Consider the following 26,900-nt stretch of genomic DNA (forward strand, 5'->3'; position numbering starts at 1 on the left):
GTGCCATTGCCTTCTCTGAAAAAAACTCACTAGCAACCACCAAACAAGGAAAGATGTTTAAACTAATGCTACAAACCTCAAAAACATGCATCCAAAGAAAGAAACAGGAGATTCAGGGGCTGAGCAGAAGAGCAACTCTTTCAGCTCCTAACACCACCTCCACCACCCAGAATGAATTCTGAGAATTCTCACTAATCTCAAGTCTGGAGGAAAGTAAACTGAGTGACCGACCTTGTCTTTCTCTTCTTCCTTTTCCTAAATCCTTCTTTTCAGTAAGGAGCAATGAAAACTAGAAAAGAAGAGGATAAATCAAGGAAAATGAATAGCAAAGTTGGTTTCCTTCAACCAGTTAATAGTGAAGGCTTCAGTGCTATACATAGTATGCTCCTGTTGGAATGATACACACACCCACTGAGATGGAGTGAGATAACAAAGAAACCACCCCCTCTCACACACATATACAGTCATACTACAGGCTACATTTCCTCAAGTTAAAGAAGAGTAAATGGAGAACAAAGCCCCCAGCCCCACCTTACAATTTAGAGGGAAAACATGGTGTCAGAGAAGAAAGAGAGTCAAGAAACCACTTGCATTATATGGGAGCAAATAGAATGTACTCCTGGACAGAGCCAAACATGGAAAAGAATAGTATAACAACCATGAAAGCTAATCTGAAAAACTTTTAAAAGCAAAAAGGAAAGAAGGAAAATCAAAAGAGAAAGAGAGGAGGAGGAAGGAAGCATTGAAGAAACAGACAAAAACCTCAAACTAGAAGACTAATTCAAGAAACAGAGGGTTACATATACACAATGGAGTATTACTCAGCCATTAAAAAGAATACATTTGAATCAGTTCTAATGAGGTGGATGAAACTGGAGCCTATTATACAGAGTGAAGTAAGCCAGAAAGAAAAACACCAATACAGCATATTAACTCATATATATGGAATTTAGAAAGATGGTAATGATAACCCTGTATGCAAGACAGCAAAAGAGACACAGATGTATAGAACAGTCTTTTGGACTCTGTGGGAGAGGGCGAGGTTGGGATGATTTGGGAAAATGGCATTGAAACATGTATATTATTTATGTGAAATGAATCGCCAGTCCAGGTTCGATGCAGGATACAGGATGCTCGGGGCTGGTACACTGGGATGACCCAGAGGGATGGGATGGGGAGGGAAGTGGGAGGGGGGTTCAGGATAGGGAACACATGTACACGCATGGCGGATTCATGTCAATGTATGGCAAAACCAATACAATATTGGTTAAAGTTAAAAACAAAAACTGAAGTTATAGGTGGGTTAAAAAAATAAAATAAAAGAGCCTATAAGATGTAAAAAAGAAACAGAAGAAATTTCTTGAATGTTACTTCACCTGTATGAAAAACATGAATAAGAATATAAACTGAAGGCAAAAGGCAAATTAAGAGATCAAAATGACTTAAGAAAAGAGGGCTGTGGATGTAAAGAAAAATTGAGGACTAAAATTATATCGTTAGAAAACATATAATGAAACAAAATTTAAAAAACCTGATTTATTGACATAGAAGAAAATCCTAAGATAATCACAAAACATATTAAAGAAAACGAGAAGTTAACACAGAGAGAAACTGAGATGAAAAATAAACATAATCAAATACAGGGGGATAACGGTTCTTTCTTGTTTAGAAAACCAGTGTAGAATTCATGGAAATGTACCACTCAGATCTACTACTGCAAGGAGTATAAATTTTACTATTTCTCCCTCTACTATAAATGTAGACAATAAGGCATAGTTACATTTACTTTGCTGTAACTTCGTCACTTGTAGTTGTTCAATTGCTCAGTCGTGTCCAACTCTTTGTAACCCCATGAACGGCAGCACAACAGATTTTCCTGTCCTTCACTATCTCCTGGAGTTTGCTCAAACTCACGTCCATTGAATTGATGATGCCATCCAACCATCTCATCCTCTGTCATCCCCTTCTCCTCCTGTCTTTAATATTGTCCTGCATCAGGGTCTTTTCCACTGAGTCAGCTCTTCGCATCGGATGTATTGGAGGACTGGAGTGCCAAAGTATTGAAGGTTCAGCTTCAGCATCAGTCCTTCCGATGAATATTCAGAGTTGATTTCCTTCAGGATTGACTGGTTTGATCTTCTTGAAGTCCAAGGGACTCTCAAGAGTCTTCTTTGTCACTAATAGAAATGAAATGTGTTCATATGACATTTCAACTAATGCAAATATGTAAAATATCATTAATGCCCATCACTACTTCTAAATTACTGTAGTCGTTAGTTTCAACAATAAGTCTTATTATTATGCAATAATAAAAAGTATATATTTCTATATAAAATATTTTGACAATTGAACTTTAATGGATTTTCTTTGTAATCCTGTGTATTTTACTTTAAATTTTTAAAAACACTCTGAGAAGGGGTCCTTAGACTTCACCAAAAGGGCCAAAGGTGTCTCTGGCACAAAAATACCCTTATAGTCATAGCCCAGAAAAGCCTGCAGCCCCTTCATTACATACACGTGGGAAAAACACATGGACATGAAAGATCCTGAAGCTAAATCTTCTTTAGTTTCACAGTGAATTGATCGTTGGCTGTAGCTGAAATGACATTTTGAAACAACAGGTAGAACCTGAGTGCTGATGATGTCTGAGTAACAAGATAGGGCTCCTGGCACCATGGAACAGTCATATTGTCACTAGAATGCCTCTCCAGATTTCCATGGGAGAACGACATAGTCTATTTTGCTTAAGCTACTATATTTTGGGGTCTCCCTTTTTACAGCCACCTTGTCTGTTCCCTAAATAATATATTACTTTTTCAAATATAACTCCCAAGAGATAAAATGATTTCCCACCACTGGCAATAGAAAGATGGGTGAAGAAGGAGAAAAGAGCAGCGTTTGGGGCCAAAAAGGACCTTACCATCTCTGGTAACCCAGAATTTAACCCAATCCAGACTCCTAATAAATGGTAGAACTGGGGAGGGTTACATATTCATTATTAGTATTTTTCTTCACAGTATCTGATCTCCTACAAATATCAAATCTCTTACAAATACAAATATTCAAGTGAAAATGACTTTCATATTAACTCCATAATTGCAATGAAAAGCATCAGTCCAGTTCAGTTCAGTCGCTCAGTCGTGTCCTACTCTTTGTGACCCCATGAATTGCAGCACGCCAGGCCTCCCTGTCCATCACCAACTCCCCAAGTTCACCCAAACTCATGTGCATCGAGTCAGTGATGCCATCCAGCCATTTCATCCTCTGTCGTCCCCTTCTCCTCCTGCCCCCAATCCCTCCCAGCATCAGGGTCTTTTCCAATGAGTCAACTCTTTGCATGAGGCGGCCAAAGTATTGGAGTTTCAGCCTCAGCATCAGTCCTTTCAATGAACACCCGGGACTGGTCTCCTTTAGGTTGGACTGGCTGGATCTCCTTGCAGTCCAAGGGACTTGCAACAGTCTTCTCCAACACCACAGTCCAAAAGCATCAATTGTTCAGCCCTCAGCTTTCTTCACAGTCCAACTCTCACATCCATACATGACCACTGGAAAACCATACCTAAATTTTAAAAACTTCTATCAAAAAAAGAAAATGAAAAGGGTCTTTAATATTTGTTTAGCCCTGCAATAAAAGTAACATTCTCACTCCTTACTTAAAACTCTCCAAAATCTTTATTTTATAATGGCACTTTAAAAGATAAAAGACTTTATTAGAAAAAAAAAAAACTGAATTTTTAGATGAAAAATGAGGGCCTGAATTCACACCTTGCCCAAACTTGTTTGATAATTGCTTTTGAAATGTGAACTCTAGCTATTCGGTTCCTTTAATAAGAAAGCAATATATACACCAAGTTGACTTTAGACTTGTGCTTTGACCCTCACTAATGTTTCTTGCGGCTATTACTTTCAAATTATATAGCTCATCCATTGAAATTCTCAGTTAATAAGAAGCAAATGCCTACCTTTTTAGAAGCTACATATCAGAGACAGTTTCTCCAAGGAGAGTTCAGTTCAGTTCAGTAGCTCAGTCGTGTCCAACTCTGTGACCCCATGAATCGCAGCACACCAGGCCTCCTTGTCCATCACCAAGTGAGAGTTAACATTTCAAAAAACTTCTCCAAACTCTAACTTTCCAAATGGACTCTCATTCCCCAGTAGCAGTCAAGGAACAAATGGGGAGTCTCCAAGTTCATAACCAGCCCCACAATGTTAACTTTCCTAAAAATGAAGGTCCCAAGAATCACAACTAGGCAGAGAAGATCCGTGGTCCTTCTGCTTGAAATGTCCTCACCTCTCGGCTTGGATATTTTCTCTTCATCTTTTAGAACTTTTGTGTTCATGCATCTTTAATGGCCCCAGGTAGAATTTGCTACTTCATCTTCTGTTTTCTTAGCAGTTAAATTCTGTCTCTGTTTTAGCACTTGCTATTTGAATCTGTTTGTATAACTGTCCTCAACTAGATTGAGTTCCTCAAGGTTTGGGCCAGAGTGGTCAATCCTCTTGGTTTTACAGCAATAATGTGGGTGTGGAATCAACAAGACAGAAACCAGGAAGAACAAAGTTTGATAGGGAAGCAGAGCCCAGAGTAACTCCTCAAGCCAACCTCCACCTGCAGTGATTTTTCCCTCTTAGTAGTTTTAACACAGAAGGTAAAAAGAGTAAGGTTCAAGGCCAGAATTTTTATCAACTTTAATAAGATAATCTTTTTGTATGAAAAAGAAGGTAATTTACATTTAATCTCCACCTGTGCCTTTAACCCAGGCTGACTCATCACACATTGTGCAACCAGAACTCAGTAAAAGTGAAAGTTAGGTCCCAGGTTCCCTCTTTTAGCAACTGGCTTCCACCCTTTCGATTTGCTTTTCTCCAATTTGTTCTTTGCTCCCGCAACCTACCCCACACCCATCTCAGTTTATCACACTAGGACTTCCTGACTTTTTCTGCTGGGAATTACTGGGACTGATTCATGGTCCATTTTTCAGGCGTCATAGTGTGTCTCTGAAATTCAAATCCCAGATCCCAGGGATCTGGAGGAAAGCTAGAGAGATGGTCTGGCAGGTATCGGTGGCCTCACAAGGGAACACCTAGCTCCATCAGGAAGGCTCCATAAGTTTCTGGGTCTGCTTATGTGGTATTTGTAATACCCTCATCCGAGTGGACAGTCATCCTAATGAGTTGCTCATTAGTTGCGCATCCTAATGAGTATATATGGAGTAACCAGTGTACACAGGCCACCAAAGAGACTCATATGAAAGAAAACAATAGCAGATATAAGACACCATAAGACTGAATTATCTACTTTCCACTCTTCACTGAGATTAGGAAGAAACACCCTTTCATGATTTAAAAAAAAAAAAAAAAAGAGGTTCTCTCCCTTAACCTTAATTAGGCTCCCTGTACCAGGTGGGGATGTGCAGAATGTCATGCAGGACATCAGATACAGAGGCCTAGTTTGGAAATCATCCTCAAAGATTGGTATGGTCCTTCTCTGCTCTCATCCGACGTGAATCATTCAGGTTTTAGTATAGACAACTAAATCTCTCTAGTTATTTTTTTCATTTTAAAATTATTATTCATGTCCTGGCTATTATAAACAGTGCTGCGATGAAATTGGGGTACATGTGTCTCTTTCAATTCTGGTTTCCTTGGTGATGGGATGATTTGGGAGAATGGCTTTGAAACATGTATACTATCATGTAAGAAACGAAATGCCAGTCTATGTTCGATACAGGATACAGGATGCTTGGGGCTGATGCACGGGGATGATCCAGAGAGATGATATGGGGTGGGAGGGGGGAGGGGGATTCAGGATTGGGAGCTTGTATACACCCGTGGTGGATTCATGTCAATGTATGGCAAAACCAATACAGTATTGTAAAGTAAAATAAAGTAAAAATAAAATTAAAAATAAATAAAAATAAAAATAAAAAATAAAATCATTATTCATTGTGGTAAGAGACATATAACATAAAATTTACCATCTTAACTATTTTTTTAAGTACAGTTGATTTTCCTTGTGCTGTAAATGTTGTTTATTTATTTTATATAAAGTATATATACTTTTTATATAAAGTATATATCTGTTAATCCCAAGTTCCCAATTTATCCCTCCGTCTTTCCCTTTGGTAACCATAAATTTGTTTTCTATGTTTTTAACCATTTTTATATGTACAGTTCAGTGGCATTAAGTTCATTTACACTGTCAGATAAACACCATCACCATCAATCTTCAGAACTCTTTTCATTTTGCAAAACTGAAACTTTGTATTATTAAGCAATAATACCGGGAACTCCCTCTCTCCAGTACCTGGAAATCACCATTCTATTTTCTGTCTCTTTGAGTTTGATTACCCTAAGTACCACAAGTAAGTTGAATCATATAATATTTGTCCTTTTGTGACTGGCTTATTTCACTGAATGTAATAGTCTCAAGGTTCATCCATGTTGTAGCATGTGCCAGAATTTCCTTCCTTTTTAAATATTCTATTAAGTATTTTAAATATTCTAGTGTTTGTATATACCACAGTTTGTTTATCCACTTGTCTGTTGATGAGCACTTGGATTGCTTCCACCCCTTGCCTATTGTGAATAATGCTATAAACACGGGTGTACAAATCTCTCTTCAAGTCCCTGCTTTCAATTTTTTTGGGTATGTACCCAGAAGTGGAATTGCTGTATCATATGATAATTCTATTTTTAATTTTTGAGGACTTACCATATTATTTTCCATAGAAGCTGTACCGTTTTACATTCCCAACAAGAACGTGGAGTGTTTCTATATCCCCACATCCTTGTTATTTCTGTTTTGTGTTTCTCTAGTAGCCACCCTAGTGGATGTGGGGTTGTACAGTTACTTCAAGCAGAAAGGGAACTGAAGTACTGGAGCAGCCATCTCTAGGCTGGGCTTCCAGAACGATTCCTAGAGCACCGTAAGCCAATCCACTAGGGAAGCTATTAAATTTGTCACAATCACAAAACAGGGAACCAAAAGGTTATTATTGGAACTACTGAGTTCAATAATAAACTACCATTACTGTTGTACCAGTTAACTATGGCTACAACAATGACACTTGACATTTAAGAAACAACCACAAATCTTCATTAGCCTTACATCAATAGGTACTTATTTAGCCCATGAGCTTGTGGTTGACTGATTTAGGCTGTGCTTGTTAGGGCAGCTTGTCTGAGGCAGCTCTGCTCCCTGTGTCTCTCATCCACCTCCTGGGACCACCGGGCTTATGGAGTAGGTTCATCTCATGGTGATGTCAAAATCAGTATCAGAAGGGTAAGCGGAACTTTAAAAAACAGAAAAGCGACAAAACGTAAAAGACAGATCTTGACAACAACACAATGTAAAACAATAACTATTAGTACAGCACCTGTTATGGTTGAAGAGTCCAGTAGGACCAACTTTTAAACATAATTTTGTCTTATTTTAAAACATTCAATTATAAAATGGACAAGACACCTGCCTTTTAAAGAAATATTTTCTGGTACTAATTTTACATTATATTATTGAAGCCTTCAATAGAAAAGTAAACTATTAATAAATTAATTCATCAAAATTAGGTTTCAGAAAATTTGCCCTGTGATCTTTTTATAGAAGTATGGTTCTGTAAAAGAGACAAACAGGTTTAAAAACTAGGATCAGTCTTGTCTCTAATAATGACCTCTGATTGTTTCTCTTTTAAGTTATTTTTTTATAACTTTATTCATTTTTGGCTGTGCTGGGTCTTTGTTGCTCTTTGAGCTTTTCTCTAGTTGCCATGTGCGAGCTTCTTATTGAGGTGGCTTCTTTTGTTGCAGGCTTCCCAAAAGGCACTACAGTAAAGAATCCACCTGCCAATTCAGGAGGCTGGGGTTCAATCCATGGGTCTGGAAGATCCCCTGGAGAAGGAAATGGCAACCCACTCCAGTATTCTTGCCTGGAAAATCCCATGAACAGAGGGGACTCATGGGCTATAGTCCTTGGGGTCACAAGGAGTTGGACAGGACTGAACACACATTATTATGTTATTATTCTTTTGTTGGCAGAGCACAGGCTTGTGGGGAGGCAGGCTTCAGTAGTTGCAGCTCCTGGGCTCTGGAGCACAGGCTCAATAGTTGTGGCACACGGGCTTAGTTGCTCCGTGGCATGTGGGATCTTCCTTGATCAGGGATTGAACCTGCGTCTCCTGGATTGGAAGGCAGATTTTTTACCACTGAGCCACCAGGGAAGTTCCTTTAATTTATTTTTAAATTGAAGTATAGTTGAATTACAATGTTGTGTTAAATTATGCTGTGCAGCAAAGTGACTCAGTTGTACAAATGTTTACATTTTTTTCATATGCTTCTCCATTATGGTTTATCACAGGATATTGAATATAATTCCCTGTGTAAAACAGTAGGACCTTGCTGTTTATCCATTCTATATTTATCAGTTTGCATCTGCTAACCCCAAACTTTCAGTCCAACCCTTTCCCATCATGCTGATTATTTCTGATAACATAAAAGATAACATTCTCTCTTTTAACTTTGAACACTTGACCATTTTACAGAAATCAGATACATGTAGCATATAAATAATTATTGGTATCATTAATATCACACAGTACTTGGAGTGGGGAGAAACTCTTGTGTTTTATCACATGGCCTATGTGATCTTTAATGATGGATCAAATTATATAGTTATAGATAATAAAAAATACATGACTGTGATCAAAAAGTTCATTAAGATAAATGTTGCCCTTTGACAACAAATGGATTTGTATAATCAGCTAAAACCTACTATAGTACCCGCAAATATTGTATCTAGAAAATATTCTTTTTTTTGAAAAGAAACAATTTCAGATATTGGTGAAGTTGACCAATATCTTTTACAACTTTGTAACTGGGACTTTTCTCTGGCAGCCCATTTCACATTTCCAACCAAGTTCCCTCTTGGTTATGGTATTTCCCATTGAAACAAAAAAACATTTTAATCTGTTTTAGAATGTAAATGTTGATCAACACAGGCATGATATTCATCTCAGTATCAAGAGGCTCTGGACAGGGAATGAACGGCTGCAAAATACCTGAGGGCAAGACAAACCAACACACAAAACCTGTGTTGTATCTGGTCCTTAAGCTCCATTAAGTGGTCTGAGTGAGTTTCAAAAATTTATCTTCATAAAATTACAAATAGGATAGTTTCCAGAGAAAGCCCCTTTTTACAGCATTCTCTTCCTGACCTGATTTTGCAGAAACCTGGTGGCGTGACCTTCAGGGCATGGAGGAAGCATGCTGCTTATAAATTTAGTTTTTAATGCATTTTAATGTAATGATTACTGATGCTTTGAGTGATAAACTTACATTATTTTAAAGCAAGCATCAGGGAACAGACACCTTATTAGCTAACTATAAAGAATAAAGGCGATACAATTCCAACTATAGTTAGTTTTAAAACAATTTCACCCAAACCTTTAAGATATCTTGATTAAATTCTCGGTTAGTTAAGAGCAAGCAGGGCAGTCAATAAGCTATTCTAGAACCTAATCTCTCTTATCCACAAACTTTTCCTCATATTGTTCATCCTAAACAGAATTACATATAACTGTCTCTTTGCCCTATCCTAAGCTAAATATTTTTAAGGACAGCTCAAAATCTGAAGGGGTGTGTGTGTGTGTGTGTGTGTGTGTGTATGTGTACAGGAAGTCCTAATTAGGATTCAAAAACACAGTTATCCAAGTAAGCTAACCCTAATGCAGATACACTTATGGAAAGCACATAAAAGAATCTCATAAAATGTAGTGGTAGGACTATACCATGCCTGTTTCAAACTGGAACTGGGGAATGGAAAGTTATCTAGAACCAAGGCTGCACTCCCTACTTCTCAGAAGCCATGTGACTTAACCCTTGGTTCTCTCTCTCTCCTAACTAGCTTCTTCTACTTATCGGAGCATGGTCATCAGACATGACTTCATAACTTGGCTTCTCAGCTCCAGTGACTACCACCAGCTAGAATGTCCCTCTGTATTTCTTAGTTCCAGTTTCTGAGAAAGGGACTATAATTAGATCAGCTTTGTGCCCTGTGATGGGCCCTTTTTGGGTTCTCCAGAATTATGAGTTAGATCAAAAAAGACATCACGAACATGGTCGCACAGCTGTAAGGACAGGTAAAAACAGATATGTATAGTATGACATCTGTGTGTGTGTATACTTATTACTAGTATGGTACATTGCATATAGCTTCACAGGATACATTTTAAAATTTACTCTTTGTCTTAGTCAAAATTCAACCAGAGAATAGAAGACATGGTTGCATATTAATGACAGAGGGACCTTAATACCGAAAATTGATAACACAGGTGAGGCAAGAGGTGAAAGGGAAATAGGAGACAGTTAAGGCAACTCAGAGATGAGTAAGAGCAGAGAGCTGCCAGCAAAAGGAGAAGGAGGTGGCATTACTGGAACCCAGGGCCATATTTCCCACAGAAGTAGCAGTAGCAGTGTGCCTAAATGCAGGGAGCTGAGGTCATGAAGGAGGCTGGAGATGCTACTGGGGCAGAGAGAAGAGACACGCTCCAGCCTTTCCCTTCATCCCACTTTTCAGTCTCCTCCTGTACCTGCCATCGGCCTGATGCTCCTGACACGGGAACCTGGTACCTTAATCAGCTCCAGCTGCCATAACAAAATATTAATACCACAGACTGGCTGACTTAAAGAACAGAAGTGTTTTTCTCACAGTTCTTAAGGCTGGAAAGTTCCAACTCAAGGTGCCAGCGTGGTGATTTTCTGGTGAGGATTCTCTCGCTGGCTTGTCGAAGGTGGGCTTCTTGCTATGTTCTCACACAGCCATGGGAAGCACAAGGTAGAGATCATTCTCTCCCCTTCTCATAAGGCCACAGTCCTCTTGGCTTAGGGCCCCACTCTTTTGACCTCATTTAACCTTGTGTGTGCTGTGCGCTAAGTCTCTCAGTCATGTCCAGCTCTTCGTGACCCTATGAACTGTAGCCCACCAGGCTCCTCTGTCCATGAGAACTCTCCAGGCAAGAATACTGGAGTGGGTTGCCATGCCCTCCTCAGGGAATCTTCCCGACCCAGGGATCGAACCCCATCTCTTGTGTCTCTTGCATTGGCAGGCAGATTCTTTACCCCTGAGACACCTGGGAAGCCCCATTTAACCTTACTGCTGCTGCTACTGCTAAGTCGCTTCAGTCGTGTCCGACTCTGTGCGACCTCATAGATGGCAGCCCACCAGGCTCCCCCGTCCCTGGGATTCTCCAGGCAAGAACACTGGAGTGGGTTACCATTGCCTTCTCCGCATTTAACCTTAACTACCTCCTAAAGACTTTATCTCCAGATATAGCCATATTGAGGAGTTGAGGAGCTTCAATACATGAATTTGACAGGACACAATTCAATTCATAGTACTCAGGAAAATCCAGCCACTTGCCACCCCCACTCAACTGTGATACAGAAATGGCAAGAAACAGATGTGAGGGCAGCTAGGCATTGTTCATAATACAATGCACTCTTCACAATATGGCAAGGTAAATAGTGCCTCTTACTTGACAAGTTAAGAAGCAGAGGCAAATTAAGTAAACATGCCCAAGATCACAAGCTAGCAAATGACAGCGCCAGATTCTAACCCAGGTCTCCTAATTCCAAATCCACTTGACAATAACCCCCATTGAGCCTCACTATATATTTCAAATACACTGAGCTCATTGTTCTCTGAGTTTCTACACCACTTTGATTTTTTACCTTGCGATTCATCCATGATTACTACCTCATTTTACTTCCATCATTCTTGTGAGCTATAGTCCATTATTACACATCTCTCCAAATGAACCAGAAGTACCTTAGGTTCAGGGACAACATAGCTCTTCAAACAGCACCCATATGGTGGTCTAGTCATGCCGTAGTTGCTAAGTAACTACTCTGATTAATTAATCTTCCTCCACAATATTTACTATAGTATTATTGAGAAAAGTTCTATTATTTCATGTGAATAAAAATCCTTCATCTATTTTACAAAATACTATAGCTCTCTAGTCACCAAGAAAATTTTTCTATGACTCAAAGGAATAATGTATATAAATATTACTTATTATTTTAGATGTAATCCCAAAGAATGACCTATTGGAATGAATTGCCCCCTGAATGGAAGGGTGGAGTCTTAATCACTGGACTGCCAAGGAAATTCCCTGAGTTGGGGTCTTTAAACACTTTGCAATTTCCCTCTTAACTGAGTTATCTGTTAAGATTATCTTTTATCCTCCCCACTATTCATCCTTATTTTGAAACTGCCATCCTCTTTTGTCATAACTGTCCTACAAATATCCGGCTTGGTCCCTATTGATCCACAATATGTCATGCCATCCTTTGCAGGCAAAATGTATAGAAAAATCAGAAATGTCTCTGCAAACACTACGGAGGGGAAAATGATAAAGGTTTCTTTCCTCATCACCCTTTGTGTTATAAAATATGCTGTGCATTTTGAAATCACTCAAAGTATTATCAGCATCATGAGACATGAAAGAAGGCCAATGTTTATAGTATCTTATTAGAATATCAAAATCATGCTACCTTTTGACTTTACCCTGTCTCAGCTGCCAGTTCCCAGACTCCATCTTAACTAGCAAATCTGTTCTTCAAGTGTCTGACTCCTGACTACCAGAAATTATCCCCCTTCATTCTTTCCTCTCTCACCACTACATATACTCTTTGCCTCTTGGAGACCTCCAGTGAAACGACCCCAGGCCTTTCCCCCCATTTACTACCACACACCGCACTCCCTCCTACATTTACTGCCTTCCTTGCCCGAAAGCTTCTTTTCCTGCATCTTTACTGAAGCTGCTGAACATTCTTGGAGAAAACAGTGTAATTAGGCTAAACGATTTCTGTTGTTTTTGTCTCTTTGGGGAGGTGAGAGTGGAAGGTTCTTGTCTTTTGTTTCTGTTCTGTTTTTCAGTGGGGGTGAGAGGGGCAGGTTCTCCTGAGTTTTAGAGAAGGCTGATGATTTCTGTCAGACCCAAACGACACTGATGTTTAAATGTTATATACTTGTAATTTAAAATTTCAAGTTATATGAAAGGGTATAGAGAGCAAAATAATCTCCCTCAAACCCCTGACCTTTGATTCCCCCCCAGGTTTTCCTTCCCAGGAGCATCTAGTGTTTTCAATCTGTTCATCTCCTTCATGGAATCATATTCTACTAGTCAAGACAGACTGGGTTGTGCTGTGGTAACAAATTTAACCCAACATCTCAATGGCTGGACACAGCAAAGTGTTTCATGTCTGCATCAATCTACACGTTTACACTGTGTCTCTGCCATCTCAGCTTGCAGCTTCCAGACAAGAGAGGCCTGAGAGATTACGCAGGGGCTTGTCTCTCCTCCTTGGTCTCACACTGACCAGAGCTAATCACATGGTCCACTTAACTGGAACGAACAATCTTCTGTGTGCTCAGAAAGCAGAAGAGAACCAGCTAGCCATAAACACTAATAAATCTGTATTGCATATGTACTTACACACGTATTTTACACCAAGGGGAGCACATGAGGCACACTTTTCACCACTTTGTTTTTGCACTTTACAACGCGGGTTGCATGTGATGCTTTCCTATGTGTGGTCATACTATAATCTCTTCCTCTAGTATTTAATTAATAGATATTTAGGTTCTCATCTTTATCACTAGAAATAGTAGTCATAATAAATATCCTTGTAAGAGTAATCATAACTGACATGCATTGAGCCCTTACCACATGCAAGGTACTCTTTAAAGTCTACTGCATATTTTAACACATTTCATACTCTTAGGAAGCCTGACACAGGCCTGGGACCTGGGACCCTTTGCAGCAGTGCTGCAGTGCTTGCACCTGGACACACCCCTCCTCCAGCAACAAAATGCAAAGAAACCAGGTGGGACTGAAAATAACTGCGTCCAGGCACAGTGGGGTCAAATTTTGGACCCATAAGATACAAAGAGACCAAAAAACCCAACTATCACTTTTGAAGAGCTTGGAATAAAAAGAGGGTGTCAGGAGCATAAACAAAGTACGGAGCATGGCCCCTGCACTCAACACCACGTAACCGGGGGACAAAACACCTAAGCTACCTCTCTGGCCTGACTCCTGGACACACCCCTACCCTCACCCCATGTAAGAAACTGGAACAAGCTTGCCGTCCCCTCTCCCTTCCCAAGGAGCCAGCCAGGAAACCTGTCATTTATTATTGTTCCCCACTGCTGCCTCATGGGCCCAATAAAGCCTTGCCTGAATTTGTCGTCTGGCCTCTAGTCAATTTCTTTTGTTTGGGGAAGGTCAAGAACCCTGGTCAGTAATAAGCCTATGTGAGACAAGACATCATTTATAGGTGCCTCATCTACAGTGGCAGAGCCTGGCCTCCACCAGGGCAGCGAGCCCTGAAGCCCATCAAATTCACATGGATATTTGCACCTCTAAACACAAATTTCTCTAGTATAAACTCCTGTAAGTGACATTCATGGACCACAGAGTGTTTACATTTTAAATTCTGCCAGATATTTTCAGAAATGGTAGATACTCTTTGATTGCACTCTGTTCCTAGGCAGCTGGTCCCATTCTGGCTTCTACAAGCTTCATGCAAATACAACCCAACAGTACCTTCTCTTGGCACTCTCAGGGCTCACGTGTGGGAACCCTAGAAACAAAGGGAAGTTTAATGCCCATGGCACCACCCCTGACCATGGAGAGCCAACTGATAAGTGTTTCTCTCTTTTTGCCCCAGGCGTAAGCTTCTGGGCTGCACTTCCTAAGGCTCCTGAGATCTCGTGCATAAGCAGCAGTCTTTTAAAGTAGCCCCCAGCCATATTGCACATCTTTGCACTGGCTTTTCTTCCTTCTTTATCACTCTCCTGTGCCTCATTCTTGCTCCCTGAGATCACTTCCCAAAGAGAGTATCTACAGCAAGCATTTGTCTTAACTCTGCTTTCTCTTAAAAAGTAGTAAACTCAGAGTGTACCACCTGGACCTTGCCTTTGGTGATGGTTCACAGCTGAGGACCTTTGGGGTGTGGCCCTGGCCTAAAGGAAATCAACCCTGAATATTCATTGGAAGGACTGATGCTGAAGCTGAAGCTCCAGTACTTTGGCCACCTGATGGGAAGAGCCAACTCATTAGAAAAGACCCTGATGCTGGAAAAGATTGAAGGCAGGAGAAGGGGATGACAGAGGATGAGATGGTTGGATGTCATCACTGACTCAATGGACATGAGTTTGAGCAAGCTGTCGGAGGTGGTGAAGGACAGGGAAGCCTGGCATGCTGCCATCCATGGGGTCACAAAGAGTCAGACATGACTGAGAAACTGAACAACAACAACTGGCCAAAAGGAGCTGCTTCCCCCGGGCTGGCAGTTCCTCTCCACAGCCCAACCCAATGCCTGGTAGAGCTGCGGGTAAAGTAACCTTGCCTCCATTTGAGGCATCTCTAATAGAAAGACCAGCTCAGCTCCAAATGTCCATGGAACCCACCCAAAGCCTCTGTTGTAACTGCATCACAGTTTAGCTTCTCCCTCTGCTCCTTCTTGCCTTTATCACTCCCTTACAGGTGCTGCTGTAGAGAACACTCCTTGGTATACCTCCTGCATGTAAATATCCACCTCAGAGTATGTTTCCTAGGAAACCTGATCTAAGATACTAAACCAAGACAACTGGCACCAAGAGTAGACCTAGAAAACAGGGCCTCAGGATGGGACTTGGGAACTGAATCACTCACAGCGGTAAGACCCCATTGCAACTCCTGAGACTGTCAGTTGCGAGAGGCTGAGATGAAGCGCAGGTTGAAAGCTCAGTGCTGGGACCTGCAGTAGCAGTCATTTAATGATAATGATTGTCAAGGCGGGTCCCAAATGTTTTTTATTTGAAAGGTTTTGTAAAGACTAAATAAGTAAATGGCACAGGGATGTAATGAATTCTTGAGACATATCCTGAAGTGTTTAAATATTGATGGAGGCACAAATCACTGCATTTTCTCTGAATTAGATGTTACTTCTGATTCAGTCTTGGATGAACTGTGGGAGGACGGTTTCAGAGGCTTACAGAATGACTGGTTTAGCCTCACAGCCACTAGCACAACATTATCTCCAACGAGGGGACCTAATTTATGGCAAAACTGGTGTGTCAGTGGGTACATGAGCACGAGCCACATTCATTTTGTCACATACCTCTTTACCTCAAAGTATCTAGTTTATTGCCTTCCCTCGTGGCTCAGTGGTAAAGAATCCACCTGTCAATGCAGGAGAATGCATTGACAGGTAAAGAATCCAGGTTTTATCCCTGGTCTGAGAAGATCCCCTGGAGCAGGAAATAGTAACCCACTCCAGTATTGTTGCTTGGCAAACCTCATGAACAGGGGAGCCTAGCGGGCTACAGTCCACGGGGTCTCAAAGAGTCGGATACAACTTAGTGACTGAACAATGAACAACAATCTAGCTTATTAGATGGTTAAATGAACTTTAATAGTCTCAGGTATCATTCTCCAATTTGAGGACAGTGTTCTGAGAAGGTGAGAGAGAGCACTCTCCCAAAAATGTGGGGAGGTTTTGAATCAGTGACCTATGTGTGTGTGAAGAAAAATACTATTAATGAATATGTAACCCTCCCCAGTTCTACCATTTATTAGGAGTCTGGACTGGGTTAAATTCTAGGTTACCAAAGTTGGTAACCTTTTGGTTCTGGGTTACCAAAGTTGGGTCCTTTTTGGCCCCAAACTCTGCTCTTTTCTCCTTCTTCATCCATCTTTCTATTGCCAGTGGTGGGGAATTATTTTATCTCTTAGGAGTTATGTTTGAAAAATAAATATGTTAGCTAGGGAACAGCTGTGTGCATGCCTGCTAAATAAATCACTTCAGTCATGTCTGACTCTTTGCGACCCCAGGGACTGAAGCCCACCAGTCTCCTCTATCCATGGGGTTTCCCAGGCAAGAATTCTGGAGTGGGTTGCCATGCCCTCACCCAGGGGATCTTCCCGACCCAGGGATCCAGCCCGGGCCTCCTGAATCTCCTGCATGGCAGGCATGTTATTTACCACCAGTGCTACCTGGAAAGCCCCAGTAATCTGCATACTGTGCTAATTCACTAATGGTTGGAATACAAAGATCCAGAAAACGAGAGTTAGAAGGGAGATTAGTCCCGCTCACCATCGTTACCAGTGATATATTTTCCGACTTTTGTGCTTCTCTTTTCTGAAATTTTGGGCTTTGTCAGATTAGATTATCATTCTCAAGAGAACACTTCTTCTAGAGAACGCAAGAAGAATTTCTCTGAACTTGAAACTATGAATACCATCTGGTCTCTTTGGACTCCTTGTGCCAGCAAAGACAGAGGTTATTCTACTGTAAGAATAGATTGTGATTACCATGAGAAAAGCTAGGCAAGATTTTTATAACTCAAAACATTCATGCAGGCGTCTCAGTGTTTCACTGCCTAGAAGTGACTGTAGAGGCCATTGTGGCCTGATCATTGCTGAGACTCCTCAGGATCACCTTTATCCCACAATAAAATAAGTTCTTCATTAAAGCACACCATTATAGTCCATGGGAATCTCTTCAGAGGATGAAAATGATGAATTAGCGGTTGATGTAAAGTCTGTTATTTTTCTTTTATGTAATTCCATAAAAAATGTCAAAGTTAAAATTCTGCCATATAACCTGAATACTAGAAAATACCCAAATGCACTCATAAACTGGTGTGGAGGATGAATAAATAGATAAAGTGGAAGAACTGATAAGCAATGTAAACAAAGCAGCAGCATGTTTTTGTTTTTATTACTTAACTGAAATATTCAATGATATAAACATTGTTTTGCAATACAGGAAAGTAGCTGCTTCTATATTTAGAATTAGCCATTTAGGGTATGAAATATTGATTCCTATTTCCCCTGAGATCATATAGACAATTTTAACGTGCTAATGTGTTTAATACTTCACTAAGATAATACTTATTTCTTTCATAATTATAGCTTGGATAAATCATTTTTTTGCATCTTGCTTTGTTATCTTATTTTGTGCAATTTTACTTTAAAATTACTTCCATTCTTTGTTTTTTTCTGTGATAACGGTCTTTTCTTTTAATTTTACATTTTTACATAGAACAGAGTATAAAATCAGTGTTTGAGTGATAGCAATACTTCTAAGCAGTAGCTTAAAAGTAAAACATATTTAAAAACACTTTTGAGCATGTAAAGTCGGCGGTGCCTGACGGCGCCTCTGAAACAAAGCTGGGTGGGATAGAGAGTAGAGGGCAGTAGTTGCGGCAGGTGGGAGAAGGAGGAGGCAGTGGTGAATCACTTATAAATGACTCCGAAGCAGGACCTGGAGACTGAATTCCAGGAGGATAATGGTCATTCATAACCAAGAAGGAAAGATCTGAGACATGGAATGAGCGATTGCAGCCCTTCAGTGTGAGTCAGCGGGCCCTGAGAAAGGGGAATGCCTGCCATCTGGCCTTCATTCAACTATAGCCACTCCAACCACTCCCTACGGTGAACCAACAGGAAACTGAGAATGCAGGATTACAGGCCCCAGTTACCTAAGATGACACAGATTCACATCTAGATAAAGATGATGTGCAAAGAAAACCCATGCCCCCAAAGAGATTACTGCCACTCCTCCAAACAGATCCAGCGGGAATAACCACAAATGTCACCCTGCTAAGTTGCTTCAGTCGTGTCCAACTCTGTGCGACCCCAGAGACGGTAGCCCATCAGGCTTCCCCGTCCCTGGGATTCTCCAGGCAAGAACACTGGAGTGGGTTGCCATTTCCTTCTCCAATGCACGTGAAAAGTGAAAGTGAAGTCGCTCAGTCGTGTCTGACCCTCAGCGACCCCATGGACTGCAGCCTTCTAGGCTCCTCCGTCCATGGGATTTTCCAGGCAAGAGTACTGGAGTGGGGTGCCATTGCCTTCTCCGAAAAGTCACTCTGGGGCCCCTTAATAGAACAGCGTGAGATCTCCATCTATTAAAGAAGTTACAGAAGACTAACCATGTGTCCCTCATCACCCCAATAAAGATTTCTTGGGGTTCACGTCTCAAGGAAAATTTAAAGTAGGAGATAGATGGCCCCTGGGCTGAACAGCTGGTGATTTTCAAATGGAGCAAAACTGAAGTTTGTCCTCAGCCAGGCAAGAATGATGTATTTCCCTTCCTCCATTGTTAGGAGACTGATGGGGGAATTATTGCAGTGAAAAGGAAAAAAGAGGAATGAGTTTTTCTTTTTCACTTCTCTGAGAGCAAAGAAGATAAAGAAGAACAGTGAGCAGGCCTGAACATTCCTAGTTTATTTTACTTTAACTGCTCCTGATTCCGAATGTCTGTAACTAAGTTTGCTTTTCTACCCCCTAACTCTGCAGGAGCTACACTTCACTTAACTCTATGCTAAATACATCCTCTATCTGATGTTTACCTTTACAACAGCCTTCCCTTGTAGTTACATGTCAGAAAGAAGGCCTCAGAGCCACCAGACTGCCAGATGCAGTTACTGGGTTACTGATGCCAGTTTATGACTGTCTTTGAAATGATGCAAGAGGAAGAAATCAAGATCCTATCACCTTTGTTTCCTCATCACCGACTCCTGACTGCTCCTGACTGTGAGCACCTGCCTTAGGGACACAGTTCTTGAGGCAGGAGCATACTGTGTTCCCCTCTCCACTACCTGAGAATAGAAGCCACCATTCTATTTCTTCCAAAAGAAAAATAAAAACACTTTTATTGGAGTATAGTTGATTTACAATGTTGTATTAGTTTCTAAAACATATTTTTCAGACTCATAACACTTAAGGGTAGGAAATCTTGGAGCTTCTGCTTCTACATTTGAGTTTTTTAAATATTTACTTGTTTTTAATGGATTGATAATTGCCTTACAATATTGACTTGATTTCTGTCATACATCAACATGAATTAACCATAGGTGTACATATATCCCCTCTCTTTTGAATCTCCCTCCCACCTCCTACTAACCAAATTAAAACTCTTGGAGCTCTTTATCTCCAATTCTGTTGATGCCAATTGTACTAGTTATTATAATTATATAATTCAATTAAACATTACATAAAAGGAGAAATACAAGTGCAAATAAGTAAGACTTTCATTCTATGAAAACTAAGTCAAATGCTTAAAAATGCTTAAAAAGTAAATTGCTTAAAAAAGTATTATCAAATGCAGGTGAGGCAATTGTTTAGCAATCTTTAACTGTAAAAATCCAGAAAGATTCTGCACAAAGATTCTTATATTTTATCTCCATATTAATGAAATGGAAACCACAAAATTGAAGATAATGCAAATAGGAGTGTGATTCATGCAAAAAAAAAAAAATTCAAAACTCCAATCAGATGACAAAATCCAAAGGAAAAACTTGTCTCCCCTGAAGATTTGATGAACAATACACAAGCTTCATTTTTGAAACACGTTATGCCTTTTTGGGTATTATTTCCCCCCTTCAACAACTTTTTAATGAAATATATTTGACATAATATTTTGTAAAATTAAGGGATACAACATGTTAATTTGATATATTCATATGTTGTAATATGATTGCCATTATAGCTATAACTAGCACCACTATCCTGTCACATAGTTACTATTTTTAAGTAAGTGGTTGGAACAATTAAAATCTAGTCTCTTGGCAAGTTTAATTATAACAAAATATTGTCTATATATACCATACTGTGCATCATATCACAGGACTTATTTACTATTCATCGTATTAACCTCTTTTTTGATTAATTAACTAATTACCAGCAACTAATGTGCCGGCAGAGTGTTATTTCTTAGATTACAATGTAGAAGGGCTGAAGGGTTAGTTTTAATAACACCTTAGTTTTCCTAAAATATATCATTAAAAGCTGAAAACTTAATAGAACAAGATTTGTGTTATTAGCTATATAAACAGATAAAACTGTGGTGAATTATAGAATATCAGTGCCTAATATCTTATATTAGTTGTATAAGTAATGTTGGCATAAGCTGATATGATACATAAAATAAATGACTATTTTCTTGCCTTTGTATTTTTTTAAATTTAAAAAAGAGAATGAATAATTTAAAACTAGAATGAATTATCTGGTTTTTGTTTGCTTGTTTGTTTTGTCCTAGTGTTTTAATGTTTTGCCATTGTTATTTTAATAAAAGATAGTTCAGTGCAGTTCAGTTCAGTCGCTCAGTCGTGTCCGACTCTTTGCGACCCCAGGAATCGCAGCACGCCAGGCCTCCCTGTCCATCACCAACTCCCGGAGTTCACTCAGATTCACGTCCATCGAGTCAGTGATGCCATCCAGCCATCTCATCCTGTCGTCCCCTTCTCCTCCTGCCCCCAATCCCTCCCAGCATTAGAGTCTTTTCCAATGAGTCAGCTCTTCACATGAGGTGGCCAAAGTACTGGAGTTTCAGTTTCAGCATCATTCCTTCCAAAGAACATCCAGGGCTGATCTCCTTCAGAATGGACTGGTTGAAAAAGGAAGTGTAAATAAAATACTTTGTTTTTCAAAATTTCCAGGAATTAGATAGCTTCAAGAGAACCTTTTAAAATATATATTTAAAAATAAATAATAAATAAACATATATTTTACAACTTTATGGAGGTCTAATTAACATACAATAAACAACATACATTTAAAGCATACTGTTTAATGAATTTTGACATGTGAATACACCTGTAAAGTCATCCACCTCCCCAAAGTTCCTTATCACTCTTTATAATCTAATTTTCTCTACTCCCCAACCCCATCTCCAAGCAACCCCCATCTACTTTTATCACTGTAAATTACTTTTTGTTTTCTAGAATTTTATACAAATGAAATGCTATGATAAGTACCCTTCTTGTCTGACTCCTTTCACTCAGCATATACTTTGAGACTCATCCATGTTGTAGCATGTATCAGCAGTGCGTTCCTTTCTACTGCTGAGTAGTATTCTATTGTGTAGATAGACAACAACTTGTTTATCCATTCCCTGCTTGATAGAATTCTGGATTGTTTAAAGTTTGGGGCTGTTACAAATAAAGTTATGAATATATACATATAAAACTTTATGTGGAAATACACTTTCTTGGGAGTAGAATGGTACATCATATAGTAGGTATAAATTTAACTTTTTAAGAAACAACCAACAGATTCTAAAATGGTTGTACCATTTGACATTCCCCCATCAGTGTTTCCATGTTCCTACTGCTCCACCTCATCAACTGTTGGTATGGTCAGTCTTTTTAATTTTTATAGTAGGCATAACTTGCACAAAGACAAACTCGTGAGTGGCAAAGCTAGGATCTGAACCAGGTAGCCTGAGTCCTAGAGCCAAGTTCTTATCTAGCACGTATTACACTGCCTCTCTCCATAGTTGCTATCTTGAGTATACAACAACTTTATATAACTTTATTTCTGTGGGAAGATATTCTAATTTCCAGCCTTTTTTTAAATGTAAATTTCTAGAATACAGATCTGTTCCTAAATTGGTGACTACCTACAGATTAATAGACTTCTGTCTGGAATATGGAATTTCAGAGCATATATGCTCAAGGTCTTACCAACAATAGCATGGCAACTTTATTAGAAATGTTTTAATAATAAAATATTTAATAAGTACATGTGAGTTAAAGCTTATCAATGATGCTCAGATCCAGACTCTTATAGACAATGTGGGTATTCTTTGCACTTGATTATTTTGGGAGAGGAAAGAAGGGTTAAATATATGAAAGCACACTTTGTAAAAAAAAAAAAAAGGCACAGTCAAAAAGAGGTCAGCAATAGAGGCTTTTAAGCAATCAAAGAAAGATAAAAAGGAAAGAGACAATATAGTAATAGTTCATTTTAGAAAAATGTAAAGCTATTCTGTTATTTGTACACTCATTTGAAGCATATGACAAATTATCTCACGTCTTTAATTGCCTATTTCCCATTATCTTTCCTTAAAAACAGACTCTTGGTTGTAAATAACAGGAGTCTAACCTAAACCCAAAAGGAAATTTACCCGTTCATGTAACTTGGAAGTTTAAAGGGTGAACTTCAGGCATGGCCGAATGTAACAACTCAAGATGATGTTATTATAATTCTGTCTTGCTTCATCTTTCATTTCTACTTTCTCTTGTGCTGACTAAGGTCCTCTAGAAGAAGTGTCAAAGTTGGCCACTGGCAACCCCAAGAGACAGATATACCACGGATCAAAGGCTCCAACAGAAGTCCCAAAGAACATTCTCAGATGATAAGATTGGCTCATGTTAGGTCAAGAAGACATCCTTACTCCAACAACTCAGCATAGGAGGATAGACTGGTACACTCTGATTTAGCCCCTGGTTGAACCATGCATGGAGCAAAATCAAGGTGATGTTACCAAAAGAAAGAGAAAATAGTTCTGGGCAGGCAAAACTTTTTTTCCCATTTCTCCACTTTTTCTCTTCCCTCACTTTCTTTTCTGGGAATGGATTTGAATCTAGTCCTCTTCAACTTTTTTTGAGAAACACACTGTTAATTCGATAATAATAAACAAAAAAGCAAGTTCTCTATTGCTTGGTTGAATCGTTTTCCCCCAGATTTATAAGTTGAAGTCTTAACTTTTGGTACCTCAGAACATAACATTTAGAGACAAAGTCTTTACAGAGGTAATCAAGTTAAAATGAGGTTATTATGGTAGGCCCTAGTCCACTATGACCAGTGTGCTTATAAAAAAGAACTGTGGAGATGCACACATACATGGGAAAGGCAATATATACATGGGGGAAGGAGACAGGCAGGGAGTTATATATAGGTAGACAGATAAGAGAAGAATATATAGGTAGATGTAAATTATTCGTAGTTATGGGCTTGTCAAAGTGTCAAAATTGGCCACTAGCAACCCCAGGAGACAGATTATACCATAGATCAAAGGTTCCAACAAAAGTTGCAAATAAAATTCTCAGATGTTAAGATTGGTCCATGTGAGGTCAGGTAGCCATCCTTCCACCAACAACTCAGCATAGGAGGATAGAATGTTACCTCTGATTCAGCCTTGATTTGGGTGAGTATTAATCACATCTTTTGGGAGGGTAGTAAATAAAAGTAAAATTTAAAATAAAATAAAAAATTAAGAAGAACTGTTCCTGGATCAACGATGGCAATGCATTACAGTTAATTCAATTCTGTTTACCTGTGATCCAAGTAAAACACTATGCAGATAGAAATCAATTCAAGGATGGGGTCAATTACTTCCAAACTACTAGAATTTAAAAAAAGAAAGTAAAAGTTAAGAGGGAAAAGGGGAAAGCACTCCCAAAAATCTATTACTTTTTTTTTTTTTAGTTTCTTTTCTATCTTTTTTGTATACTTCTCTTTTCATTACAGACTAGAGAAAATTTCTTCATGCACCAGTTACTGGAAACCAGTGACCTAGACTGAGCCCCCCAGAATCCCAAAAGGGTTAGAATCTCATCATTCAACTTCACGTACTATCTTTGGAACTGGCGCAAAGGGTTTGTATTTGTCTTGACTGAGCACATGTTCTTGAAAATGTAAATTCCAGTGACCATTAGCATTAATGCTATTGCACCTTAGAAACACATGGTTTAAGATGCATGTTAGCAGGAACCAGTCTGAAGATGTCACTCAACAAAAACATTTCCAGAAGCTTAGCACTTAATTGGCCTTATTAGCACCATCTGCTCATCAGCCTTGCTTGTAGAAAAGTGTTTTCATCGGATAGCAACAAGTTGAAAACAAGGCAGATCACCACACTTTGTTTTGAATTTGACACCACATTTTGCCTGCCTCTTATCACAGTTGTAAATCATCAAATTAAATAAGTGTGTCGAATCACAGCACTTGCCTTACATGTTTAGACCCTGGTTTTCTCTGATCTCTCTGGCACATACATATGTCCAAAAGTCTTTTCTTTTACCCCAGACCTGCCTCATCTGATTGCTTAGCTAGACATTTGGGGAAATCTTATAGGAGTAATACTGGAGCAAATTTGTTCAGGTACTCCACTTTTTTTTCATTCTACAAATCCACTTAGGTGGATCATGCAGAAATTAAAATTATAATTAGAAATTAAAATTAAGGTGAAGATTTGAACTAAAGATTACTCCTATTATAAAGACATTTTGACAACTAAGCACTAATAATAAGAGAATTTCCTCTATGGATTTCCTGCCTTCCACATTTACCTTAATGTTAGAAGTTTACTGTAACTCATTCATAAGATGTTTATATAATAAAAAAATATTGTAGTTAATCATTTTAATGTTCATTTCAGAATTTGATTCAAAATTTAGAAGTTAAAATTGTCTTCATATCACTTTTTACATGGAAAAAATGTTAACAAAAATGAAAATCTGTAAAAATGATAATTTAGCCAAAGCAAACATAACACTTGTGAGGAAAGAATCTATAAACAGCAGCTTTCTTTCTTAGCCATCTTAGCTGTTTATATAACTGTTTATATTATACCAAATTAGTACTTTTTATTGAAAAAGTAAAATGATAAACAATAAAAAAAAATACTACCCTCAGAGTTCTATCAAGAACATAAAAGACTCTGCCAGGGGGAAACAGTAAAAATGCATTTTACAAAGATGTCAATTTAAGCTATTCTCTTATCTTTTTCTTCAGAAGAAAAAAGACACACACACAAACCTTGGAGTTTAGAATACACTACGGCATCAGTCATGGCAATAAAATATAGCACATCTGTAGACTGATAAAACCAAAGGGATTTAGAATAGCTAAAAGCTGCTTTGTTTCCAACCTATAAAATGTTAATATTTATATCTCTCTCCTATGATTGCTATGCTAATTACAGGAGATACTTGTAAAAGATCTGTCACATACTCAATAAACTGCAGCCATTGTTATTATAAACCATGCATTAACAGTTTGCAAATAAATATTGTAAACAATCATTAGGCTATTTCAGGAGATTTTTCTTTATTTCCTGCTTCTATAATTTATGATTTTGGCATCTTTCACCAAACAGTTTTAGTCCACCTTGCAGCAAAGACATATTAGGACTTGCTGAAAAGGGTTCACATTGCTTCATTATCACCATGACAAAAATAATATAGTGCACTTTTTCATCTTGTACACATCCACACATTTTAGCTTGTAACATTCTTAATTTTTAAAATTGTCTATGAAAATATATAATCTGCTAATCTGAAAGGATTTCTTATTCATGACAATGAGTACAGACATGTCATCTCATATTTAACAGTTTTGAGTAAAACTGCATTATAAGCAAAAAAATTTTAATGTACATGTAAATTATTGAAATAAAACATAGTTATGGTAATACATTTATTAATTTGTTAAAATTAATCTTAATATTGTCTGTGTAGTAGTCTCACCAAAAATGTTTTATGTAAATCTAATCATACGACAAAAAAATATATTAATCCAAATTGAGGAACAGCCCCGAGAACAATTGGCCTGGACTCATCTTTAAGATCAATGTCTTAAAAAGAAAAAAGTTTAGAGGAGTGTTCTAGACTAAAGCAGACAAAGAGAATTGACAACCAAATGCAGTGTAGTACCTAAGATCTGGTTCTAAAGCAGGGTGAAAATAATTTCTATTGGGTATTATTGAGACATTAGGACAATATGGATGATTTGAAAATAGACTGCATGTTAGATAATAATAATGAATTCATGTCAAATTTGCTAAGTGTGATAGATAGGCTTGTTATCATGTAGGATGTCCTTGTTTTTAAGAGTTACGTGCTGAAGCATCAAGATGTCTGCAACTAACTTTTGAAATAAATGAGGGAACTCCCTGGTAGTCCAGTAGTTAGGACTTGTACTTTCATTGCCAAAGGTGCAGGTTCAATCCCTGGTCGGGGAAGGAAGTTCCCAGTGAAGCTGTGTGGCCAAAAAAGATAAAGAGAGAGAAAGAGAGAAATAAATAAATATATAGAGAGAAGCAAATATGGCAAAATAGTAACA

This window comes from Oryx dammah, unplaced genomic scaffold (assembly GCF_014754425.2).
Source record: "Oryx dammah isolate SB20612 unplaced genomic scaffold, SCBI_Odam_1.1 HiC_scaffold_20, whole genome shotgun sequence".
Taxonomy (NCBI): Eukaryota; Metazoa; Chordata; class Mammalia; order Artiodactyla; family Bovidae; genus Oryx; species Oryx dammah.